A 25384-nucleotide genomic window follows, 5' to 3' on the forward strand; every position below is an offset into this window, starting at 1 on the left:
CTTAAAATCAAGCTTTGTTCTTTGTTTAATATCGAAAACATTACCCCTTAAGGGGCGGCCGCAAGCTATCCAAATTTTTAGCCACAACTTAGCCCGATTTTTTATTGTTTTGAGCTCTGGGTCATTCTTCCAAATTGAACTTCTTGTTTTTGCTCTAAAGCGACATAGGGGAACAGCTACTTCTTCAGATCTCTTTAAGCACGATACAATGTGGCTATAATAAATATTAAGCTGAATTCTGGCTTGTGGGGACCCAACGCTTGTACACAACAGATTAAAAGGGACTTTAATCGTTTATAGAAGGCTAACAAGCGTAGAAAAATAAAGAGGCCAGTCAGCTTTGTTCCATTCTCTTTTAGAAATCCATTTTCTAGAACTGGGACGAAGGTTCTTCTCCGCAGTAGCATTAAGGGTAACAGTGAGGGATAGGGGGAGATGGTCGTAATCACGCTCATCCTGATCAACATGGACTTCGCCACAGATGAGACCAGAAGAAACGATACAATGGTCAATGTCTGAAAGTGAGCCACTATTATGGATATAGGAATGGGAGGCATCTTTCTTCAAAATTTTGTAACTATTCGGTAAGGAATCTAACAGAAGCTCAGTCCGCACTGATGAAGAGTGAATGTTACAGTTCAGATCACCGATTAATAACCAATCCAGTTCAATGCCATTCAAAAGACTTTTTATTAATGCGCAAAATTTTGTAAATTTAGTTAAACTTCGGAGGGATTTCTGGTCGCAGGGGAGATAAACATTAATGAGGACAAGGTTGGCAAGGCGAATAGCAATATAACAATCACTCTCGTGATAGCATAAAGGGGGTGGTGAAAACAGCGTCTTTTTTATTAAACATGCTAGGCCACCTGATGGTCTGCCAGAGGTTTTGCGTGCACTTTTAGAAAAAACTGAGTGTTCGTTACTTCTCTGTAGGGAGTTTAAGCTCACTAAAGGTAGGAGATGCTCCTGGAGGAATAAAACATCAAAATTTTCTAATTTCTGATCTAAACAAACGTCTTTATCCTTAGTACCGTTAATATTGAACGAACATATAGTGAAATTAGTCTTAGCACTCATTTTCTAGTATAGGACGATCGTTTCGACAGAAGTTCACGAAGAATTCGGCATTTCATTGAAAATGACACATGATTGCCTTGACAGTTCGCACATTTTGGTGTAGCCTGGCACGGAGAATCAGGCGAGGATTCATGTTGCCCTGCGCAACGGGAGCAGCATTTTTCTTTATCACAATTTGATTTTAAGTGATTTGGTGATTGGCATTTATAACAGCATTTGGGTGGGCGTTGGTATTCGTAAACTCGATATATCTCATACCCAATCTTTATACCAAGTCGAAGTGCATTAGCCAGCGCAACAGCGTTTTCAAATCACACTCTAACAGCCAAAGAATTGCCTATTCGCTTCGCATGAGTAATATTATTGCAATCAATTAACATTTCCTCATCAAAATTGGTCGGTATACCTTTAATGATTCCAATATATTTCGTTTCTTTTACTTTGACGTCACAATCTCTCATTACATTTGGAACGGCATTGCAAAAGTTCCTTGCAGCAATCTTGTCAATTCGTACCACTAGCTTATCGCCAGAGGGCTTAATGCTGTGAAAACATTCATGACCTGGAATAGAGTCTATTATTTCGCGACGCTTGGCAGGATTATCTAATTCTGATGGGACTTTAGAAATAACAACGGTCGTCAGATCGGGATTCAATGACTGAGCGCCAGGGCTGCTAAGAGGGGGGAATTTAAGATCATACGACGAAATCTTCTCACGGATTTGCTTAAGTTCCGAATCAATGCTTACAAGCTTTGAGGCGAAGCTAGAATAAGCCACAGCAGGAATAACAGGAACCTCGGTAGGTAAAATAATCACGTATGTAGGCAAAGACAAATTTTCGCTGTCGCATTTCTGGAAGATTTCCATCATGTCCTTAATGTGACGGTAATTAGCTTGATCGCCTTGGCGTCTTTGCACACGTTCACCCTCGTAAACATGAGACCAAAGTTCTATTTTAGCCGCCATAATAGACTTCTCATCGAAAAACCCAACAGCATGGTTAGCAATAACTTCATCACTTACTCCTTTCTTAAGATTTGATTGCACGAAATTCAACACCGACGAATGTACATATTCCGTCATAATGGTATAACCAACAAATATGGACAATTAGCCAAAGTCCAAAATCAAATCATTACTCACCATGCTGTCAAACAGCTAACATCCGATAAAATTAGTTTCAAAATAATCCTTTTCAAAGTAACTGAATTTGTTATTTTCGTCACACTAAAGTAGACCGGTTTTACTCACAGTTCATAAATATCCAATTCAAACCAAATCCTTTTACTTTGAACTCCGAATCAATATAATCCAGTTATTTGAGATGTTCTCACTCTGAAAGCTAGGTTACAACTGATATACTATATACAAATTTTATTTTAAGTTTTCGTGCACGGTGAGCCAAATTTGACCCTGCAAAAATTGAAATTAATTCAGAAATTAAATAAAGATTTTTTTTTAAAACACTGAAAGCAAGGAGCGATATTGAAGCTTAAAAATAGAAAAAGCAAGTTTTTTTTTCAACTGAAAGTTAGGTTATATAAAGTTATAGAAAGGTATATATAGTTATATGAAGGGTTTCAGTCCCTCGTCAATACCTGGATCTTTACGTTAAAGTTTCTTTAAGAATACTCCTGAATCACCAAGGCCATTTAATTAGAATAAATATCTCTTTTGAAATGACTAAAAATACTCTAGCTTAAAGAGACAGGTATTGACGAGGGGGCAAAGCTCAAGTTTCAAGTTTTAATATAGCTCCCTACTTTCAGTTGAAAAATGTGTTTTTTTTTAAATAATGCTAGGAAATCCAGCGCCCCCTTAATGAAAATTATTTTCCCCCATGAAAAGATCCTCCCACGTAAGTCACCCCCCCCCTTTGTCTATGCCCATAGGTATATGAGAACAGGTATTTCGCATATAACCACAGCTCCCATTTCCCAATATTTTTCAGAATTTGTTCTTGGCATCCGGTGTAAGGAGCCAAAAGATTTAACTTCCATCTACAAAAATATATTTATTCACGGATTTCACGTCATGTAAGATAAGATAAAAACCCGGTATATTGATTTTATTGCAGGCTTACGCTGATTGGCTGACGCTAAATTGTTTTCTTGGGAATATTTTTGTCACAAGCTCGCTTTGAAATATCTTAAGGCGTTTCAGGTTTGCAGCAGACAGGTTGCAAAATTTCCTATTTCAGTTCACTGTTTGTGTATTATTTTGAATTTGGGTAATGGAATTAAAGAGGTAAGCACGGAAGAAGTCAGTCGCTTTTACTTGTAGGCTATTCTTTGAAGTGATCCGGGTCAATGTTGGTATTACCGGAACAATTTTTTGGGTCATAAAACTATTGTTAATAGATGCATTTTGACTTTTTGAACATCTTTTCTCTCTTGCAAAACTACCGTAAACTCAACCTAACCTAACAAAAAATTGTCTCTAAAAGCCACAGAGCAATTTTAGTCTTTAAACGTTGACAATTTTAAATTTCCTATCAACGAAAACGGAAATGATTGCAATTCTATATGTATAAATACAAGAATATTTGGGCCGAAATAACTCCATAACGGTAAGTTTGCGGTAGTTTTGCAAGAGAGAAAAGATGTTCAAAAAGTCAAAATGCATCTGGAATATTAACATTAGTTTCATAGCCCCAAAAAATTGTTCCGGTAATACCAACATTGACCGTGATCCGATATGGAACGTCAAATTAGTAAACAAAAAATGTTACATGTCTATTATATAAAACACTCGAGAAGCGAAATTTAATGTCAATAAAATATGATGAAAATAAAATTCTTGGTAAAATTCTAGTTGATTGACCTCTTGCTATCTCAGAAAAGAGTTAGGTTAGGAAAATGAAAATTTCAGGGATGGGTCTACAGGATAAAGCATGTCCCGGGAAGGTATTTTGAAGTACTTACCTCCACTCCTTCTCCCTATAGAGGGCCCTCAACTTTGATGACCTTCAAAAATATGTGCGTTATAAAAGTGAAACCTTGCAAAATAGATCTTCTGCTTGAATAAAGTACAACACAATTGTTTTCAGCTTCACAACTTTGCTTATTCCTAATTTCTAAGGCTTTAAAAATATGCAAATACATCCCCTAAATTTTGAAAAAAATTGATATGGCTCAGAATTCTACTCAAATAACAGGAATTGCATTTTCAGGACTAAAGGCAGAGAAAAGGCAACTGGTAACGGAAAATTAAGGTAAAACGTTGTTTTGTCAAAATTTCAATAGGTTTAGACCTGTCATGTAGGCGAATTTCAGGGCCCTCTAGAGGGAGAAGGAGTGAAGGTGGGTACTTTAAAATACTTTCCTGGGACATACTTTAGCCTGTAGACCTATCCCTACAAGTTTCGTTTTCCTAACCTAACTCCTTTCCGAGATAGCAAGAAGTCACTCAACTTAAGTCTATTACTAGGCCATGTTTGAAAACCGTCAATTTACGTGTCAGTACGTTTTTCTAAAAGTAAAATACCATTGGTTACTGTAGTTCGTTTCATTATTTCTAGATTAACAAATTGTTGCCTGTGGCCTGGTGTCAACAAGTGCTAGGCATCTCTAAGCAAACGGTTGCCGATTGGTATAACTACCTCCGTGAAGTGTGCGTGTTTTCTGTGCAACAGAAAAACCGTTTGCAGTCTGTCAACAGAAAAATTTTGGTAATAAAGCATTCTATTTTCTTCATATTTTTGTTTCATTAGTATTAACCAAACTTCACTTCTCAAGTGTGTTTTATATAGGCCTAATAGACAAGTACCAAAAAATTGTGTATGGTCTCTTCTGTACCGTCCCCCGCCTCTAATGGAGCCTGGTAATCGCCTCCAAGCCAGAATAGAGGGGCTGGGGTGTAATTGTCATGGTAGCGACCATTATGTTTGGGAACAATGTAGAATGAGGAATAAAACGGGCTGTGTTTAGGCTAGGCCTACTCTTTGGACAAAAATCAGACAAATAAAAAAAACATTCGAGTCCCTATTTAATAATCTTTCAAAATATAATAATTACTGTCACAATTGTATCCCAGTTTCCTAAGCATTATGTTTGGGAACAGTGTTGAGTGTGCAATAAAATGGGCTATGTTAAGGCTAGGCCTACTTATTGGACAGATAGCCTATCAGACAAATAATAAAAAAAAATTTGATTCCATATTCAATTGCCTTTCAAAATATAATAATTGCTTCTGTCACAATTTTATATCAGCCCCCGGCAATGGGGCCAGATATAGCCCTAATAAAGTTTGCTGAATTTGTGTGTTTCCTACTGTTTTAAAAAGTTAAGTTGAGAGAAAGAGTCAAACTTTAGCGTAAAGAGTTGGGCGTTGAGGAAGGAAAAGTCCCTTTAATATACGGAGTAATTTCTGTTCGTCTTAAGTTTTAATGTCGCTCCTTACTTTCAGTAAAAAAAACTTCTTTTTTTCATTTAATCTGGTGTAAGGAGTGAAAACCGGCTATTGTTTCGTCTTCGCAATACAAGTTGTCGAGTGTGTTCTAGCTAAGAAGGAAGTACCAAAAAAATCTATGCCGTATATAAGGGGGACTACCCTTTCCTCAACCGTTAAATTTATGCTAAAGTTTGACTAAAGCAGGTTTCTAAGACTTAGAAATCAGAAGGGGAGTTTACAGGGGGGGGGGGGTATAGTCATATATTACCAAAAAGGCAAAGATGTACTAACAAAACTGACCTGTTTCTCTCAATACTCGAATTATGCAGGCTTATCTTAATTTTTACCAGATTTTTTGCAGAAACTAAATTGCAACTGGGGGCAAACTGGGGTGGGGGGAATACGGGTCTGGAGGGGACAGTTGCCCCCTGCTTCATAGCAAATTACGCACCCGTCAGCCTCCCTTGCTACCCTTAATGCCTGGATATAGCCATGGGTTGTGTAAAAAGTTCGCTTGTCTCCCTGTCTTTTTTAATTTAGAAAGAAATTGACACTGTTAGGTCTTATAAATCAACTGTCGGTGACAAATAAGTACATAAGGCTATGCAAACCAGCAAAATCCAATAATTTTTTTTTTATATTACCATGGACAATATCTAGTCTATTGGGGGGGGGGATACTTAAACTAGAAATGACCCTGAGAATATAAGAACATGATGTGCTTGGTTCTCGTTAATTGTGAAATTTTCAAGCGCAAAGTGACATATCAGTGTGACCAAATTTATGCATACCGTGCCCTAATATTTTTAAACCTCATGCCTATTATCACCTCCTTTGGTTTGTTATTCTATAAGTTAGCTGATTAGAGGGGTATCCAAGCTCAAAACTTGACGACACGAGGCCCAAGGCTAGATTTAACCCACTGATCTACGATGAATAGAAATGCTCTCGCCATCCGTTTTCTTTTCACTCAATTTGATGCTATTTGGTAGTATTTTTTTGCCTGTGGATGGTTCTAGACGTTTAGCTCCCTGGCGATTACCCCCGGTAAACGCCGGCCACCCCGTGGATATACCACCCTAGGAGTGTAGCTAAATCCAACTTTGATTAAAGGGGTTTAATTATTTAATTATATTCGATTGAAATCTCCACCTAAATGATTCGCGACATGCCGTATCTAAGCGACAAAAAAAAGTGCCAGTAGCAAAAAAAAAGGAAAAAAACAAAAAACATCGGAAAGTGCTCGGGAAACAGAAACTTGCTTGGCTACTTTGAATAAACCACCGTTAATAATGGGACAATTGACTTACAGTGTTTTTGTTTTTGTCATATGCCTCTATCCTTCACACATTCAAGAAATTAATTAAAAGCTGATAACAAAGATGGTAATTCTTTTTCTTTTTGCTTTAGTTGATGTCATCATTTTGTGAGATTTTTCAAAATGCTTTTCATTTCTTGAAGAAATTGTCAATAAAATGAAGTAAAGTTCAAGATTGGATGAATGATTCGTCTGTTGTCAATATATAGTATCTATTCAGCATTTTATATGTGCGATGCTGGATTGTTCAGTATCATACTAAAAGAAGATAAAGACAATAGAATGGTGTTCACTATTTGTAAATATCCAGTATGACCACAGTATAGGAGACGATACTTTTTAGACCGAGAGATGCTGTAGACAAAGTTTAAGAGAAGAACAGTGCGGTTTTAGAGAAGGTGGAGGATGTGTCGACCAGATTCTCACTCTTAAGTTAGTAATTGAGAAGTGCCTGAGTTGGCAAATGCCTCTGGTCCTCAGTTTTGTAGATTATGATCTAGCATTCGATTCTGTTGATAGAAGAGCTTTAGGATAGGTCTTAACTTTGTATGATATACCAGACAAATATATTGAAGTAATTAGTGGAATGTAGGAGAATAAAACTGCTGCTTTTAAGGTAGAAAATGAGGCTAGTAGCTGGTTTTGTATTAAATCAGCAGATAAGCAGGGTCATGTTTTATCCCCTTTTATATGGATCATTTTGAAGGACTTTGTTTTAAGGAGCGCAGGAAAGGCAATGAGAGACCAAGGAATCAAATGAGGAGGAAAAACTCTCCTGGACTTAGATTATGCCGATGAAGTATCCTAGATGAAAGTTTGAGCAAAATGAATGAACTTTTAGAGGTTTTGTGAGTTCTGGATGCTAGAATAGGTTTGAAAATTAATGTTAAGAAGACTAAGTCAGTAAGGCTAGGAATAAGTGAAGATGAAAAGGTGACGTTGGGTAACGAAAGGATTGATGAGTTGGGCAGCTTCACTTACCCTGGTAGTATTATTAGTAAAGACGGTGATAGAAGTGAAGATGTTAAAAATAGAATAGCCAAGGCTCGGGGTGTTTTTTCACAGTTAAACTAGTTTGGAAAAATGGGAAGATTAGTCTACAAATCAAGATTAGAATATTGGAAGCTGTAGTGATGATAGTGGTCAAATATGACTGTAGCGTGGGCGCTCCAAAGAAGGGATGAAGATTTTCTAGATGTTTTCCAGAGAAATTGCCGACGGTTTTTTCTGGGTACCGGACTGACTGACCGTATTTCATACAGCAGGCTGTACGAAAAATGTGATTCAATCCCGCTTTCTAAATCTATAATGAAAGAAAGGTTGAGATGTTTAGGGCACGTTTTGCGGATGAAAGATGACTGATTGCCGAAGATTGTCCTTTTTGGCCAACCGTCTAGGACTAAAAGGAAAGCAGGTCGTCCTCGTCTGGGGTGGGAGGATGTCTTAAAGATTTAATGGAAATGGGAACTTCCTGGGAAAGTGTCTCAGGCGGCTTTTTTGTTGTGGTGAGCTGTTAGTATTAGTAGCTGCAGTTTCTGCACTGAGGTGGAAGATTTTTGGCATTTTTCCGAAATTCATCGCTTACGATCATCTTTGATTACTCACATTTTATTGCAGTTGGTTTGTGAAGTGTTTAATTTTTGTTTCTTTTTTTAAAGTCTTTTTTAAAGCTAAGTTATTTACAAACAAAAATTTTGTAATTATAGAAAAGGAGGATCTGCATTGAATTACTTTGTTAAATTAGGCATACCTGGGAAGTCTAGAGCAGGGATTTCCTAAAAAAAATACAAAGTTTTTTTTCCAAGGATGGTCACATGGGCATATTCGACTAAAAATCGTAAGTTATATTTCCTCTTTTATGCAGAATAAGAAGTCTCACTCTTTCCGCATTAAAGAGGAAAATTCTACCAATATTTAACGCAAAATTAAAATTTGGCCGAGAAAGGGCCAAAATCCCACCAGGCCGCATTGCCATGCACTGAACCCGCAGGTCTCTTGTAAAAATCTTTATCAGATTTGACTTGAGTAATTCATCAATAGATTTTTACCACCCCCGCTCCCCTTGCTGGAAAATTTTCTCTACGTTCTACTGTTTACTGGAAAAAAGTTACTGGAAAAGTTACGCCATTGAATATATTTATTAAAATCACAAATCTATATTATATATTCAACATATAAATGATTTTTCTATCTAAATATTCAAGATCTTGTAGTGTAGGCCTATATCACGCACTTAAAATGTTCATAAGCCATACATTAATATTAAAAGAGCTAAGAGCTCCTATGGCACTTATAACGGGGTCAGAAGAGCCCAGAGCTCATGTGGTATGAGCTCTAGCAATATTCTAAGAATCAATAGATTGCTTTAAAAGTAAAATCGAAGGCTTAATGCCGGTTGGGATTTAAAATAAGAGCTCTGAGTCACGAGATCCTTCTAAATATCAAAATTCATTAAGATCCGATCATCCACTCGTAAGTTAAAAATACTTCAATTTTTCTAATTTTTCCTCTCCCTTCAGCCCCCCAGATGGTCAAAACGGAGAAAACGACTTTATCAAGTCAATTTGTGCAGCTTCCTGACACGCCAACCAATTTTCATCGTCCTAGCACGTCCAGAAGCACCAAACTCGCCAAAGCACTGAACCCCACCTCCTAACTCCCCCAAAGAGTGGATCCAGTCCGGTTACGTCAATCACATATCCACGACATTTATAAGCGTTTTTTAAGATTTCCAGTTTCCCACTCTAACTCCCTCCAATGTCAACAGATCTGGTCAGGATTTGAAATAACAGCTCTGAGACATGAGTTCCTTGCAAATATCAAATTTCATTTAGATCTGGTCACCCGTTCTTAAGTTAAAATACCTCAATTTTCCTAATTTTTTCCAAATTAACAACCCCCACTCCCCCAAAGAGAACGGATTCGTACCAATTATGTCAATCTCGTATCTAAAACTTGTACTTATTCATTCCATCAAGTTTCATCCCGATCTCTACACTCTAAGCGTTTTACAAGATTCTCGGTTTCCAAGATTTCTGTTTCCCCCCTCCAACCATCTATATCTCTTGATCTGATTTGAATTGAAAATAGGGCATCTGAGACATAAGATTCTTCTATATGTCAAGTTTCATTAAGATCCTATCACCCATTCGTAAGATACCTCGATTTTCACGTTCTCCAAGAATTCCGGTTTCACCCTGCAACTCCCTTCAGTATCACCAAATCTGGTCGGGATTTAAAATGAGAGTTTAAAAGCACAAGATCCTTCTAGATATTAAATTTCCTTAAGATCTGATCACCCGTTCGTAAAATACAAGTACGTCATTTTTTCTTATTTTTCCGAAATACCCCCCCCCCCCCCCAACTCCACCAAAGAGAGCGGATCCGGTCTGGTTATGTCAGTCGCCTAAATTGGACTTGTGCTTATGCTTTCCACCAAGTTCCATACTCCCCAAACTCCCCAAATGTAACCGGATCCGATCGGGATTTAAAATAAGAGCTCTGAGACACGATATCCTTCTAAACATCAACTTTCATTAAGATCCGATCACCCCTTCGTAAGTTAAAAATACCTAATTTTTTATATTCTCAGAATTAGCCCTCCTTCCCCCAAATCCCCCGAAGAGAGCAGATCCGTTCCGGTTATGTCAATCACATATCTAGGACTTAAGATTATTTTTACCACCAAGTTTCATTCCGATCTCTCCACTTTAAGCGTTTTCCAAGATTTTAGTAACCCCCCTCCCAACTCCTCCCAATGTCACCAGATCCAATCGGGATACGAAATAAAAGCTCCGAGACACGATATCTTTCCAAACATCAAATTTCATTAAGATCTGAACACTCCTTCGTAAGTTAAAAATATCTCAATTTTTCTAGTTCTTCAGAATTAACCCTCCCACCAACTCCCACAAAGATAGTGGATCCGGTCTGGTTATGTTATTCACGTATCTAGGATTAATGCTTATTTTTTCACCAAGTTTCATCCCGATCTCTCCACTCTAAGCGTTTCTCAAGATTTTGGGTTCCCCCCAATGTCGCCAGATCCAGTCAGGATTTAAAGTAAGAGCTCTGAGACACGATATCCTTCCAGACTTCAAATTTCATTAAGATCCGATCACTCCTTCGTAAGTTAAAAATACCTCAATTTTCTTTTTTTTTCAAAATTAACCCTTCCCCCCAACTCCCCGAAACAGAGCAGATCCAATCCGGTTATGTCAATCTTGTTCCTAGGACTTCTGCTTTTTTCCCCTACCAAGTTTCATCCCAATCCCTCCACTCTAAACGTTTTCCAAGATTTTAGGTTTTCCCCTCCAGTTCCCCCCCAATGTCATCAGATCTAGTCGGGATTTCAAATAAGAGTTCTGAGAAATGATATCCTTTCAAACATCGAATTTCCTTAAGATCCCATTACCCGTTTGTAAGTTAAAAATACTTCATTTTTTCATTTTTTTTTTCAAAATTAACGGGCCACCCACTCCCCTCCCCCCAGATGGTTAAATAGGTAAAACGTAACTAATTAACTTTTTAACTAATTAAAAAGGATACAGTAAAATAGTGGTGTGAAGCGACTCAAATTTTTAACTAGCAGGCTACAAACATTGTGTGGTGTCCCCTTCCCCATACCCGTGATTACTACCTTAGACAACCAGTAATTTGACGTACTATGAAAAAGGCCACTTCTTGTGAATCATGGCTTAAAAAATTCAGTAAACTCCAAATGACAACCTCCCACCCAAAAAATGTTACTAATTTTGAGTACAAGGAAAATATATGAAATTTGGCCTGCAAAATTACTCCGTGTATATCCTTACTTTGAAACTTTTTGACTTCAGGGTGGGATACAATTCAATCTCTGAGGAAATTCAGTAAACTCCAAATGGCAACCCCCCACCCTGAAAATGTTACAAATTTTGAGTACAAGGAAAATGTATGAAACTTGGCCTGAAAAAAGGTCAATGGTCAATTTATTACTGAGCAATTGAGGGGCTCATAAGAAAAAAATATTGATTTTTGAGGTTATGAGGAATAAAGTGATCTTAAAACTTCTAGTAATGCAAGTACTTGCAAAATGCGCGTGTGAGAAATGAAATACAATAATAGGATATACTTTCTGAACCAATGAGGGGGATCTGATTAGTCGTCATATGGAGCCCAGCCAAGGGCAACTCGACCAGTTTCTAATAGTACCACATTACTTCAAGTGTGTTTCCCCTTCATATTTATCGTGCGAATAGCATGGTTTTGTGATATGAGTATATCAATATTTATGTTTGGTATATGCCCTCAGAGGTAAACGTAACTTGCCATTTTAGAGAAAAGATAGAGTAAAATATTGGTATAGTATAAGCAACAAGGATGGTCAACTCTAGGGAAAAGCAATGAGTTGGTTGTATTGTCAAGTCGAATTAAACAATTCTTTGCTAATTGGGTTTTATTGTTAGTACCCAGTGCCTGGTTAGGTTTTTTTTTTTGGGGGGGGGGGGGGGGCGAGGTCAGAGATTTTTTTCCGGCTAGAAAAGTGCCTTAAGGAAGACGAAAAGTTTACAAGAGCTCCATGGCAGAGATTCAGTTATGTCTATCTATAGAATTCTTGAAATTTACCTACCTCACCGATGATTTACGCGAAATTGTTCACTACTTTTAGAAAAGCTACTGATTCTAATTAAACATTTCTGGCGTTTTAAGTCGTTCTTAAAACTTAAGAAACCGTTTTTAAAAACTTTGATTTCTGATCGTTTCTCAAAAACTGCCGAGATATCTGCCTCCCTACTCCATGGAAAATCCCCCCGAAAAGATTCCTCCATGGAAAGATCCTCCCGTTTAAAGTCCCCCTCCCTAGATTAACCAAGGGTATTTCTATCCTTGCTTTAAAATTCTCCCAAATATTTCTTGTGAACAATCCCACTGGAAAAATTCTCCTTGGCATACTTTCATTCGAAAAAGGATTTATTTTTGTTTTATTTCTGATTGTTTTTCAAGTCATTCTAGACCCCCCCCCCCCCCAAGTGGAAAATGTTTCCCCAGAAATCCTCCCCCAATGCAACGTTTTCTCCCGTGGAAAATTTTTCCATGGATAATTTCTTCCGATGATGATTCCCCTGTGGAGAGTTTCTCCCGAGGACTCCCCCATTTATAGAAAAATCCCAAATACTATTTCAACACCGCTGGAAATTTCCCCTGGATAATTCTTCCAGAACATAATCTTAATGTAGAATAAAGTCGCTAACGAATAGATAAAACAAAGGTCGGGTAACAATTCTAGCAAAATCCCCCTTTGGAAAGTTCGCCTTTAGAAATCTGTTTGATGTTGTAGTAACCTGGTAACTCTGCTAGCTAGCAGATGATATATGAAACTTAGTGAATTGACTGGGAGTATACGAGAGGGGGATTGTAAATAGTTCCCTTGTTTGTGCTTCACACCCTTTCTTCTCCAGAAGTGATACCAAAAAAGTGCCATTTTTAGTTCCAGATAACATTTACGATGGATAGATTTACGAAATTACAACCTTTACTAAGAATCACGTATATATGATCAAGAGCTTTGAAATGGGCCATTAAACATTTCTCTATGATGCTGTAGTAGCCTCGTACTTGTGCTAATCAGCAAATGGTTTAAGAAACTCACAAAGAGAATTGGGAGGGGGAGTATACAAGAGAAGAATTCCAACATCTGGTAAATGCCACCAAAAGTGTCGATCTGGGTGTTGTATAGAGTTTAATGATGGTGTTGTCAAGAAAAATTAAAATAACGATCGTAAATATGAAAATTACATTTAACTGAACTCATAAACAGTTCTTTATGATGCCCCATGCACAAAATTCCCTCCGGATAATTCCGGATTTTCATTAGAAGGGGAATTGAAAGTTCTACTTACCTATGTCAGAGGCAATGCTATAGTGTTTCTCATAGTAAAGAGCCATAAGCGTCCAGTGCATTGATATTTATTTATTTTTTGCAAGGGCACTTCATATACAAGGGATGGCCGTATCAATTTTGAAAGGGGCTTATTCTACTTGAAATTAAAAGTTCTAGGGCCTTTCTCAAGAGACAAAAGTGATTGGAGGGAAACAAGCCACTCACCGCTTTGTTTTTTTCCGCACACATTCGATCACAATTTTGAAGACATTTTGTTCAAAATAGTCTAAAGGTCAAATAGCCATGCCTCTAGGTTTGACAATTCCCCTTCCACCCCCCGGGGCAAGGTCTGTAAGCTATACAAGTTGCCGATTTTTAAGAAATAAGGTTTTTATAGGCATTTATAAGGCTAAGGCTTTTATAATTAAATTTTGAAGGGGGTTTATTCAATTGAAAATTGAACGTTCTAGTACTCTTTCTTAAGATTTGGCGTATTTTTAACCAGTTTTAGCGATTGAGTTGTAATCGACTGCAGTGTCTTAAAAAATTTTTCTTATTCTAATTCAATGGGCTTCAGCATCGCTTTAAAAGAATTTTAACAAACGTATAACTTTAGCATAAATAGAGAAATTTTGAGGAGCGGATAATCTCTCATATTTGGGATAATTTATTTTTTTTTCAAGTTTTAATATTACTCCTTAGTTTTTATGGCACTTTGTATTAACCAAGTGACATATAGCAATCGCAAATTCTGTCTGTCGGTCCAGGTTCTGCTACTTTAGGCACTTCCAGGTAAGCTAGGACGATGAAATTTGGCAGGCGTATCAGGGAGCGGACCAGATTAAATTAAAAATATTCGTTTTCCCGATTTGTACATGTGGGGGGGGGGATTCGGGGCCCGTTAATTCGGAACAAATAGAAAAATTGAAGTATTTTCAACTTTCGAACAGTTGATCAGATCTTAATGAAATTTGATGTTTAGAAGGATATCGTGTCTCAGAGCTGTTATTTTAAATCTCGACCGGATATAGTGACATTGGGGGGGGGGTGTAAGGGGGGGGAAGGACCTAAAATCTTGGAAAACACTTAGAGTGGAGGGATCGGGACGAAACTTGGTGGAAAAAATGAGCAAAAGTCCTAGATACATGATTGACATAATCGGAACGGATCCGTTCTCTTTGGGGTAGTTGAGGGGGGGGGGAGGGTTAATTCTGAAAAATTATAATAAATGAGGTATTTTTAACTTAGGAACGGGTGATCAGCTCTCAATGAAATTTGATATTTAGAAGGATATCATGTCTCACAACTTTTTTTTAAAATCTTGACCAGATCTGGTGACATTGGGGGGAAGAGTTGGAAGGGGAAACCTAAAATCTTGGAAAACACATAGAGTGAAGGGATCGGGATGAAACTTGGTAGGAAAAATAAGCAGAAGTCTTAGATACGTGATTTACATAATTGGAACAGATCCGCTCTATTAGGGGGGGTTAATTCTGAAAAATTTGAAAAATGACGTATTTTTAACTTACGAAGGAGTGATCGGATCTTCATGAAACTTATATTTAGAAGGACCTTGTAACTCAAATCTCTTATTTTAAATCTCAACCAGATCCAGAGTCATTGGGGGTGGGCAGTTGGGGGGACCGGAAATCTTAGAAAATACTTAAAGCGGAGAGATCAGAATGAAACCGGATGGGAAGGATAAAAACAAGTCTAAGATACGTGACTGACATAACCGTACCCGATCTGCTCTCTTTGGTGGAGTTGGGGGGGGGGGTAATTTTGAAAATTGAGGTATTTGTAACTTACGAAATGGTGACTCGACATTAATGAAATTTGATATTTAGAAGGATCTTGTGGTTTAAAGCTCTGATTATAAATTCCTACCAGATCCTGTGACATTGGGGGGAGCTGGAGCTGTGACATTGCCGGAGATAAATTATCTCTAGATAATTGACCAAGTATCGGCTGTTGGAACATCTGATAGGGCCGTTGTTTTATTATCATTTGATTTCATTTTTGACCAGAAATCTTTTGTATTACCTAGACTAAAAGCTTGCTTAAGGTCCTTCTGTTCTTCTCTAAGATTCTGCCACTTTTTTCTTTTTATCAACCTTTTATATTTTCTTCTTTTTCTTTAGATATCAACAATAATTCATGATTTTCCTCAGATGAAGAGTAATTGTTAACTGCCTCTAGTAAATCTTCTAAATAATTTTTCATAATTTTACACTCATTGGCAAAAAAATTTACATTTATTTTCTGATTAAACCTTTCAGACTTTCGAGCACAATTATAAATAACTGAACACAATTCACTCAGAGCCGTTTCAACATTCATGGATGATTTGTAATAATATCAAGCCTTTCAAATGCCTCGGGCCTTTAAAGCTCATTTCTCAACAACTCCAGCTCCTCGCCACTCCACTCGGTCTTTAAAGACTTCTTATAATAAATATTTTTTTCAAAATCAAAATTACTCTTCTTCATTACATTCGTTTTACCCATTATTCCCGTTATATGGCTTAGTTTAATTGTTACTACCAGTTTTTGTTTGGACGGCAAAAATAGAATCGTTAGCTACCGATTCGTATAAATGTAATAATTAGGAGCGTTAACTAGTTTTGGCTTAATTCATAAGTATCCTATCATCCTTGTTGCAGAAAGTCGAAGAATGATACAAAATTAAAAGAATTTAAAAATATATTCAAACCCTCGATTGAAATTCTCATATTTTTTAGTGTTATTAATTCACCATTATAATTCTACACGAGCAGAATTAAAATGTGTTCGGGAAAATATTAGTAGGCCTATTTTAAACTATCTTGGGGGATTGTTTCATTAGAATTCTGCTTAATTGCATTGCATAATAAGATTAAATATTAAAGATTAAAAATAAGATTAAATCGTCCAATTGTTACTACCAGTTCTTGTTTGGACAGCAAAATAGAATGGTTAGCTAGCCTTTGGTAAAATGCATTAATTAGGAGCGACAGAGGTAAATAAAAATTTCCTATTTTTAGCAGCAGAATCTCCGCATTGAATGGACTTTACATTCGCACATTCGCAACGAATGTAATGAAGAAGAGTAATTATGATTTTGAAAAAAATATTTATTATAAGAAGTCTTTAAAGACCGAGTGGAGTGGCGAGGAGCTGGAGTTGTTGAGAAATGAGCTTTAAAGGCCCGAGGCATTTGAAAGGCTTGATATTATTACAAATCATCCATGAATGTTGAAACGGCTCTGAGTGAATTGTGTTCAGTTATTTATAATTGTGCTCGAAAGTCTGAAAGGTTTAATCAGAAAATAAATGTAAATTTCTTTGCCAATGAGTGTAAAATTATGAAAAATTATTTAGAAGATTTACTAGAGGCAGTTAACAATTACTCTTCATCTGAGGAAAATCATGAATTATTGTTGATATCTAAAGAAAAAGAAGAAAATATAAAAGGTTGATAAAAAGAAAAAGGTGGCAGAATCTTAAAGAAGAACAGAAGGACCTTAAGCAAGCTTTTATCTAGGTAATACAAAAGATTTCTGGTCAAAAATGAAATCAAATGATAATAAAACAACGGCCCTAGCTCCCCCCAATGTCACAGGATCTGGTCGGAATTAAAAATTAGAGCTTTAAACCACAAGATCCTTCTAAATATCAAATTTCATTAATGTCCAGTCACCATTTCGTAAGTTACAAATACCTCAATTTTCAAAATTACCCCCCCCCCCCAACTCCACCAAAGAGAGAAGATCGGGTACGGTTATGTCAGTCACGTATTTTAGACTTGTTTTTATTCTTCCCATCCGGTTTCATCCTGATCTCTCCGCTTTAAGTATTTTCTAAGATTTCCGGTCCCCCCAACTGCCCACCCCCCAATGACTCTGGATCCGGTTGAGATTTAAAATAAGAGATCTGAGTTACAAGGTCCTTCTAAATATTAAGTTTCATGAAGATCCGATCACTCCTTCGTAAGTTAAAAATACGTCATTTTCAAATTTTTCAGAATTACCCCCCCCCCCCCTAATGGAGCGGATCTGTTCCAATTAGAAAAATACATTTTCCTATCTTATTATGTAAGGTGATTCAGCAGAAATCAAATGAAATAATCCCTTACGATGTGTCAAATTAGGCCTACTATCATTTGTCTGGGCACATATTTGTCCTGTTCATGCAGGATCATAATATATTGGTTCATAAACGAGCGAGATCAAGGCACCTTGAACCCCCACAATATTAAACTGGGCTATTTTGTCACAACATGAAAGAATTTCCTCTCTAGTTAAGAGCCAATAAATTTTTTTGGTCTCTTTTCAGTGGCGTTTTGAGATAATTCTGACCATTTTACGGGGCTTATCGCATTGACTCCTCCAATTTTGAAACAATTTCTTCCCAATGTTCTCTTTTAATGCTTTCCTTGAAAGGTTTTCCATTTATGGTTGACTCGATTTAGTTTCTTGAAGTTTTTGATTGATATATCGGGATTGATCGGGATGTACTTATTTGCTTTTTTAATGTGTTTGGCTTGATAGGGTTCTTCAAGTGAAATTTTATATTGTTCAGCAATGTTAGAGTTTCATTTGAAATGGAATTTATGGTTGGGTCGTTCCAAGATGGCCTTATGTCGTTCACCAAGGCTTTTTTTTGGTGTGAGTTTGCATATTTTTGGTTTATTGGTATTTGACCAAGGGGATGAAAATTTATTGTGGATGTTGTGCTACTGGTATGTTGGGTGGATATTCCTCCCGTTTATATTTGTGCCTTCTGTCACTTGCAACTCTAATGCTCGTCAAGTAAATTGGCCTAAGAAAGTGCAATAGCAAGGTACCTTGAACCCCTTGCGACATGAAACTGGGCCATTTTGTGACAACATGAAAGAACTGTCTGTTCCTTAAGATCCCATACACTTTTGTTGTGTCCCTTTTTGATAGCTTTTCGAGATAATTTAGATCATTTTATGGGACTGATTGTAGTGTTTTCTCCAATTTTGAAACAATTTTTTCCAATGGTCTCTTTCTGCTTTCTTTTCAATGGTTTCCATTTATGGTTGATTCTATTTGGTTTCTTGAAGTGTTTCATCGATGTATCGGGATTGACCAGGCAGTACTGATTTGCTTTTTTTAATAGGTTGGGCTTGATGGGATTCTTTAAGTGAAACTTTATATTTTCAGAAATGTTAAGGTTGCATATGATGGAATATGTGGTTGGGTTATGTCAGGATGGCTTTATGTCGTTTTAGTTGGGCAAGGATATTCGTCTGGTTATGTTCGTGCCTTCTGTTCCTTCCAACCGTAATGCATGTCAATTAAATGGGCCTGTCTTAGGGTGATTTATTATGTGGCTCTGTCTTAGGACGTTAGCTCTCCTAGGGTTTGACCATGGTTTTCAAATTTCTTTGAATACTCCTATTCATAAAATTTATTATTATCTTTTGGATTAAAATAGCACAATTCAAGTCACATAATATAAGTCCAAATACTAAAAACATAAAAAAAGAAAAATAGAAAGTAAAAAAATACGGCAACATCCACAAATCCTAGAAAGCCACCTAGCCCTTTTGATTAATGTTTTTGCTTCTTCCCATCTTATTTCCTGAAATGATAAATTTTGAGCATCACCATCGCATACTTCTTCATTTAGTTTCAAGCAGCAAAACATTTTAAGCAAATTATTTGATATTTTGAATGACGAATTTGCTTATTTCAAGAAAAACTATATTTTGAACAACACTATCGTATATTTTTCCTCATCTTGTTTCAAGCAGCAAAACTTTTTGAAGAAAATATTTTGAAATTCTAATAGTGCATTTTCTTATTTTTATCTTATTTCAAAAATGGTAGATTTTATCACCATTGTATGTTTCCCTATCTTATTTCAAGCAACACAATATTTTGAAGAAATTCATATTTTTATATGAAACCTAATTGCTAATTTTCTTCTTCCATTTTTTGATTTTTTTTTGAATTTTTTTATTCTTTTGTTTTCACTATAATTTAATTTTCTTCGGTTGGCAATCAATCATGTAACTGTAATATCAAAACATTTTACGAATTTTAAAAGAATTAATAATATGAATTTGTGTATTTTAAAATAATCAAACAATTATAATATGGTAGTTTTGGCGTTTGCCTATACATGTAATTATTTTAAGTTCAGTTGTGACCGTCTGGGTTTTCCTTGGAGCTACAAAGATACGAACTTATAGTTTGAACTCAAATGGTAAACACTACAGAAAAAATGAGTGATTTATTGTTACCTCATTCACAGAAAATACATAATAATGCAGCTTGTATATTCAGCACATATATTTTTCCTTGTACATAAGAAAATATCGATATACTAATACAAATTATATTGTTTCATAAAATTTTTATTGCTCCCTTAAAGGTGTTTAACGCTCTTATTGATTTTTATTCTTGTATAAGTTTTTTGGTATGTTTCTTAATTATTTAAATCTTAAATGATATCTGCATTCTTGCATTCTGCATTCTCGTAATTCTCTAGAATAACAATCCTTTTTCCATTTTGCTTTACTTTTGCTAAGATTAATTTTAGTATAATATTTTCCGGCAACATTACAAAATTAAAATTCAAATTTAGTTCTTATGGCACTTGGTATTTACCAAGTAACATATAGCGATCGCAAATTCTGTCGGTCCTTCGGTCTGTCTGTCGCTCTGTCCCGTTTTTGTTACTGTAGGTACTTCCAGGTAAGTTAGGACGATGAAAATTGGCAGGCGTATCAGGAACCAGACCAAATTAAATTAGAAATTGTTGATTTCCCGATTTGAACATCCTGGGGGATGTTAAATAAAAAAAAGAAAAAATGAGGTATTTTTAACTTACGAATGGGTGATAGGATCTTAATGAAATTTGATATTGAGAAGAATATCGTGTCTCAGAGCTCTTGTTTTAAACTTCGACCGGGTCCGGTGACATTTGAGGGAATTGGAGGGAGGAACGTAAAATCTTAGAAAACGCTTAGAGTGGAAGGATTGAGGTGAAACTTGGTGGGAAAAATAAGCAGATTTCCTAGATACGTGATTGACATAACTGGAACAGATCTGCTCTATTTGGGGGAGTGAGGGGGGGGGCTTAATTCTGAAAATTAGAAGAAATGATGTATTTTTAACTTACGAAGGAGTGATCGGATATTAATGAGATTTCATATTTAGAAGGACCTCATAACTCAGATCTCTTAGGGAGTTGGGGGCCTAAAATATCGGAAAACGCTTAGAGTAGAGGGATGGGGAAGAAACTTGGTGGGAAAAATAAGAAGAAGTCCTAGATACGTTATTGACATAACCGGAATGTATTCGCTCTATTTGGGGCAGTTTAGGGGGGGGGGAAGGGTTAATTAAATGAGGTATTTTTAACTTATGAAAGAGTGATTGGATATTAATGAAATTTTATATTTAGAAGGACCTCGTAACTTAGATCTCTTATTTTAAATCCCGACTGGATGCAGCGTCATCTAGGGGGATGTGGGGGGTTGGGACTGGAAATCTTGGAAAACACTTAAAGTGGAGAGATCAGGACAGAACTTGATGGGGAGAATTAAAACATGTCCAAGATGCGTGAGTAACGTAAACAGACCGGATCCACTCTTTTTGTTGGAGCTGGGGGGGAGGGGGAGATTAATTTGAAAAAATTAGAAAAAATGATATATTTGTAACTAAGGTGAAACTTGGTGGGAAAAATGAGCAGATTTCCTAGATACGTGATTGACATAACTGGAACAGATCCGCTCTATTTGGGGGATGGGGGGGGGGGCTTAATTCCGATATTTAGAAGGACCTCATAACTCAGATCTCTTATTTTAAATTCCGACTGGATCCAGAGTATTTGGGGGAAAACTCTTAAAAACTCTTTGAAAACTCTTAAAGTGGGGAGATCAGGATGGAAATTGGCGGGAAGAGTGAAGAAAAGTCCAAGATACGTGACTGACGTTATCGGACCAGTACGTTGACGCTGGGGAAGTGGGGGGGGGCTAAAATATTGGAAAACGCTTAGAGTAGAGGGATGGGGATGAAACTTGGTGGGAAAAATAATAAGAAGTCCTAGATACGTGATTGACATAACCGGAATGTATCCGCTCTATTTGGGGCAGTTTAGGGGGGGGGGGTTAATTCTGAGAAATTAGAAAAAATGAGGTATTTTTAACTTATGAAGGAGTGATTGGATCTTAATGAAATTTTATATTTAGAAGCACCTCGTAACTTAGATCTCTTATTTTAAATCCCGACTGGATGCAGCGTCATTCAGGGGGAGTGGGGGGTTGGGCCTGGAAATCTTGGAAAACGCTTAAAGCGGAGAGATCAGGACAGAACTTGATGGGAAGAATTAAAACATGTTCAAGATGCGTGACTGACGTAAACAGACCGGATCCACTCTTTTTATTGGAGCGGGGGGGGGAGAGTAATTTGAAAAAATTAGAAAAAAATGATATATTTGTAACTTACGAACATTTGGGGGAATTGGAGGGGGAACGTAAAATCTTAGAAAACACTTAGAGTGGAGGGATTGAGGTGAAACTTGGTGGGAAAAATAAGTAGATTTCCTAGATACGTGATTGACATTACTGGAACAGATCCGCTCTATTTGGGGGAGTGGGGGAGGGGGCTTAATTATGAAAATTAGAAGAAATGATGTATTTTTAAATTACGAAGGAGTGATCGGATCTTAATGAGATTTCATATTTAGAAGGACCTCATAACTCAGATCTCTTGTTTTAAATTCCGACTGGATCCAGAGTCTTTGGGAGAAAACTCTTAAAAACTCTTTGAATACTGTTACAGCGGGGAAATCAGGATGAAAATTGGCGGGAGGAGTAAAAACAAGTCCAAGATACGTGACTGACGTTTCCGGACCAGTACGTTGACACTGGGGGAGTTGGGGGGGCCTAAACTATTGGAAAACGCCTAGAGTAGAGGGATGGGGATGAAACTTGGTGGGAAAAATAAGAAGAAGTCCTAGATACGTGATTGACATAACCGAAATGTATCCACTCTATTTGGGGCAGTTTAGGGGGGGAGGGTAAATTCTTAAAAAATAGAAAAAATGAGGTATTTTTAACTTATGAAGGAGTGATTGGATCTTAATGAAATTTTATATTTAGAAGGACCTAATAACTTAGATTTCTTATTTTAAATCCCGACTGGATGCAGCGTCATATAGGGGGGGGGGAGTGGGGTGTTGGGACCGGAAATCTTGGAAAACACTTAAAGCGGAGAGATCAGGACAGAACTTGATGGGAAGAATTAAAACATGTCCAAGATGCGTTACTGACGTAAACAGACCGGATCCACTCTTTTTGTTGGAGCTGGGGGGGGGGAGTGATTTGAAAAAATTAGAAAAAATGAGATATTTGTAACTTACGAACAGGCGATCAGATCTCAATGAAATTTGATATTTAAATGGCTTTTGTGCTTTAAAGCTCATATTCTAAATCTTGACCAGATCTGGAGACATTTGGGGGGAGTTGGAGGGGGTAGCCGGAATTCTTTGAAAATGTGAAAATTGAGGTATCTTTGTCTTGCGAATGGGTGATCGGATCTTAATAAGACTTGATATATGGAAGGATCTTATGTCTCGGATGTTCAATTTTTAATTTGAATTGAATCCGGGGACATAGGAGGTTGGAGGGGGGAAACAGAAATCTTGGGAAACGCTTTAAATGATCTTTGAAATTAAAATAGTCCATTGATAATGACAATTAATTGAATTTACTTATTTATATCCCAGCTGCCCAAAACCAAAGTATATTGAATAGACTTTGAGTCATCTGGAGAAGTACATTGTTAATACTGTCACAAACTAGGGGAAACACCAGTCTTTAACTGATAGGGGAAGCGCTTCCCCGCAACAATTTTTCCCATCTTCGTATCATTACTAGTCTTACTCTAGATACTATCAGTCAATCAATTCTTTAAGTATGACTACTTTCAGTTTCTGCCAATTGGAAATAGGGGGGGGGGATCCGAGAAACGTGTTCATGCTAAATGTGTAGTTTAATTTAAATTTAAATTAAAATTAATCCCCCTTCAAATTTTGTGCCTTGCACTCCATTTTGTGTCTACTAACGTGATCCTAACCCCCCCTCTCCCAAATGAAAATTCAAGCATCTTTCATTCCTTAACCCCCGACTCTTTTATGTCCATAAAAAGGGAAATATAGACGCTCATCTACTAATATAGAATATCCCAAAACAAATATTATCAAAATAAACAATAAAATTAATATAATAGATATTAAACGTAACAAAACATTCAGCCAATATAATACAAATCTGCTCATAAAATGCTCACAAACGCTTGAGACAATTGTATCCAAAATTTTTATAAATGTGAGGCTGATTACATTTGTGACCCAAACTAGATAATTATTATTTTAATCTCCTGTTTAATGACTCTTGTAAATTGATTTTTTATTAGTTTATTTTTTTGTTCAATATCTATTGTAAATTTATGTTTAATTTAATATTCAGTTGGAAAAAAGAAAAAGTCTTTAGAAGTGTTGTTTTGGATTAAATCGTTCTTATTTCCCTTTCTTGCAATGAATCAAATATTTTAGAAAGGTACTAATGTTTTCTATCCAAAAAAGAGAAAGCAAAGAAGCATAAATCTGGGAAAGCTGCCGAAGAAAGAGTAAGCCTTTTTATTAATTTATCTATTCTAATTATTTTTTTGTGAAAGCGAAACTATTTTTATTGGTCTATTTTTTTAATTTCTCTATAGTCAAATTTATCAGGATTTGACTTGATAATGTCGTCCATTGGCTATTTTTCGGTCTAGAATTTCTGATCAGGTCTTTTTAAGGCAAAGGTTTAATTGAAACAGAGGTTTTAGGCCTTTTGTCTTTACCAAATGTGTTTTTCCTTTTTTTTACTATAAGTTTTTTTTTTAACGGTATAGTTACAATAATTAGACACAATTACAAATTAAAGGCATGCTAAAATATAGTTTGTTTGCTTAGCTTATTTAAGAGCTAAATGTGTTACTGTATTACCTAACCATAAGATATTTTCATTGAGTATGATTAAATTGATGGAACGAGGGGAATTGGTGTGGTCGTCAGGCAATTAAAAAAAAAGAAGAAGGATCAGTAAAAAAGAAGAAACCAGAGAAGTGTTATGTTTCGTAAAGTGTTAATGACTATTCACCATTTTTAAATTTTATTCTTTTTGAGAACGTGGAGATAGGGGTAAACTTGTGAATTTCCTGCTGGTTTTTATGATATCTGTAAATTGTTCCGAGTCTGTTTATCCTGTATACTATTTATTTATTATTTCAATATTCAAGTACTTAAAAAGCTAGCTGATTTCAGACTACTACTATCTCGCTGCAGCACCCAGCCGTCTGAGGCCAACACAGTTACGCACGGCCATTCTACATCCCGATCTGTTCAAAGCCTCCCTGTTTACACCTCCCCCCAAGAAGTTCCAATTTTCTTTAAACCTTTCCTGGCGAAATCCTTCCATCGCATTCGGGGGATGACCTACTTTTCTTTTGGCCAAAGCTGGTTGGCCGACAAGGAGAATGTTTGGTAATCTGTTTCCTTCATCCGAAGAACGTGTCCTAGCCCTCTCATCCTTTCTTGCATTATAGCCCTAGAAAGCGGAATTGAACCACATTTTTTGTACAGATTGCTGTTTGAGATGCCATCAGTCACTCGGGTACCTAAAACAAGCCGTAGCGGTTGGCAATAATTTCTCTGGGAAACATCGAGCAAATCTCCT

The 25384-nt window shown here is 36.6% G+C and overlaps 1 long non-coding RNA gene across 1 annotated transcript in view; it reads left to right on the forward strand.

Annotated features, from left to right (window-relative positions):
- The window catches only part of LOC136043625 (uncharacterized), a 184080-nt gene that overhangs the window by 104718 nt on the left and 53978 nt on the right, over window positions 1–25384 (forward strand). Inside the window, exon 3 of the long non-coding RNA XR_010621674.1 lies at window positions 4603–4752. This is a non-coding gene — a long non-coding RNA (uncharacterized LOC136043625). The remainder of the gene's footprint in view (window positions 1–4602; window positions 4753–25384) is intronic.

Source organism: Artemia franciscana, unplaced genomic scaffold (genome assembly GCF_032884065.1).
Source record: "Artemia franciscana unplaced genomic scaffold, ASM3288406v1 Scaffold_772, whole genome shotgun sequence".
Lineage (NCBI taxonomy): Eukaryota > Metazoa > Arthropoda > Branchiopoda > Anostraca > Artemiidae > Artemia > Artemia franciscana.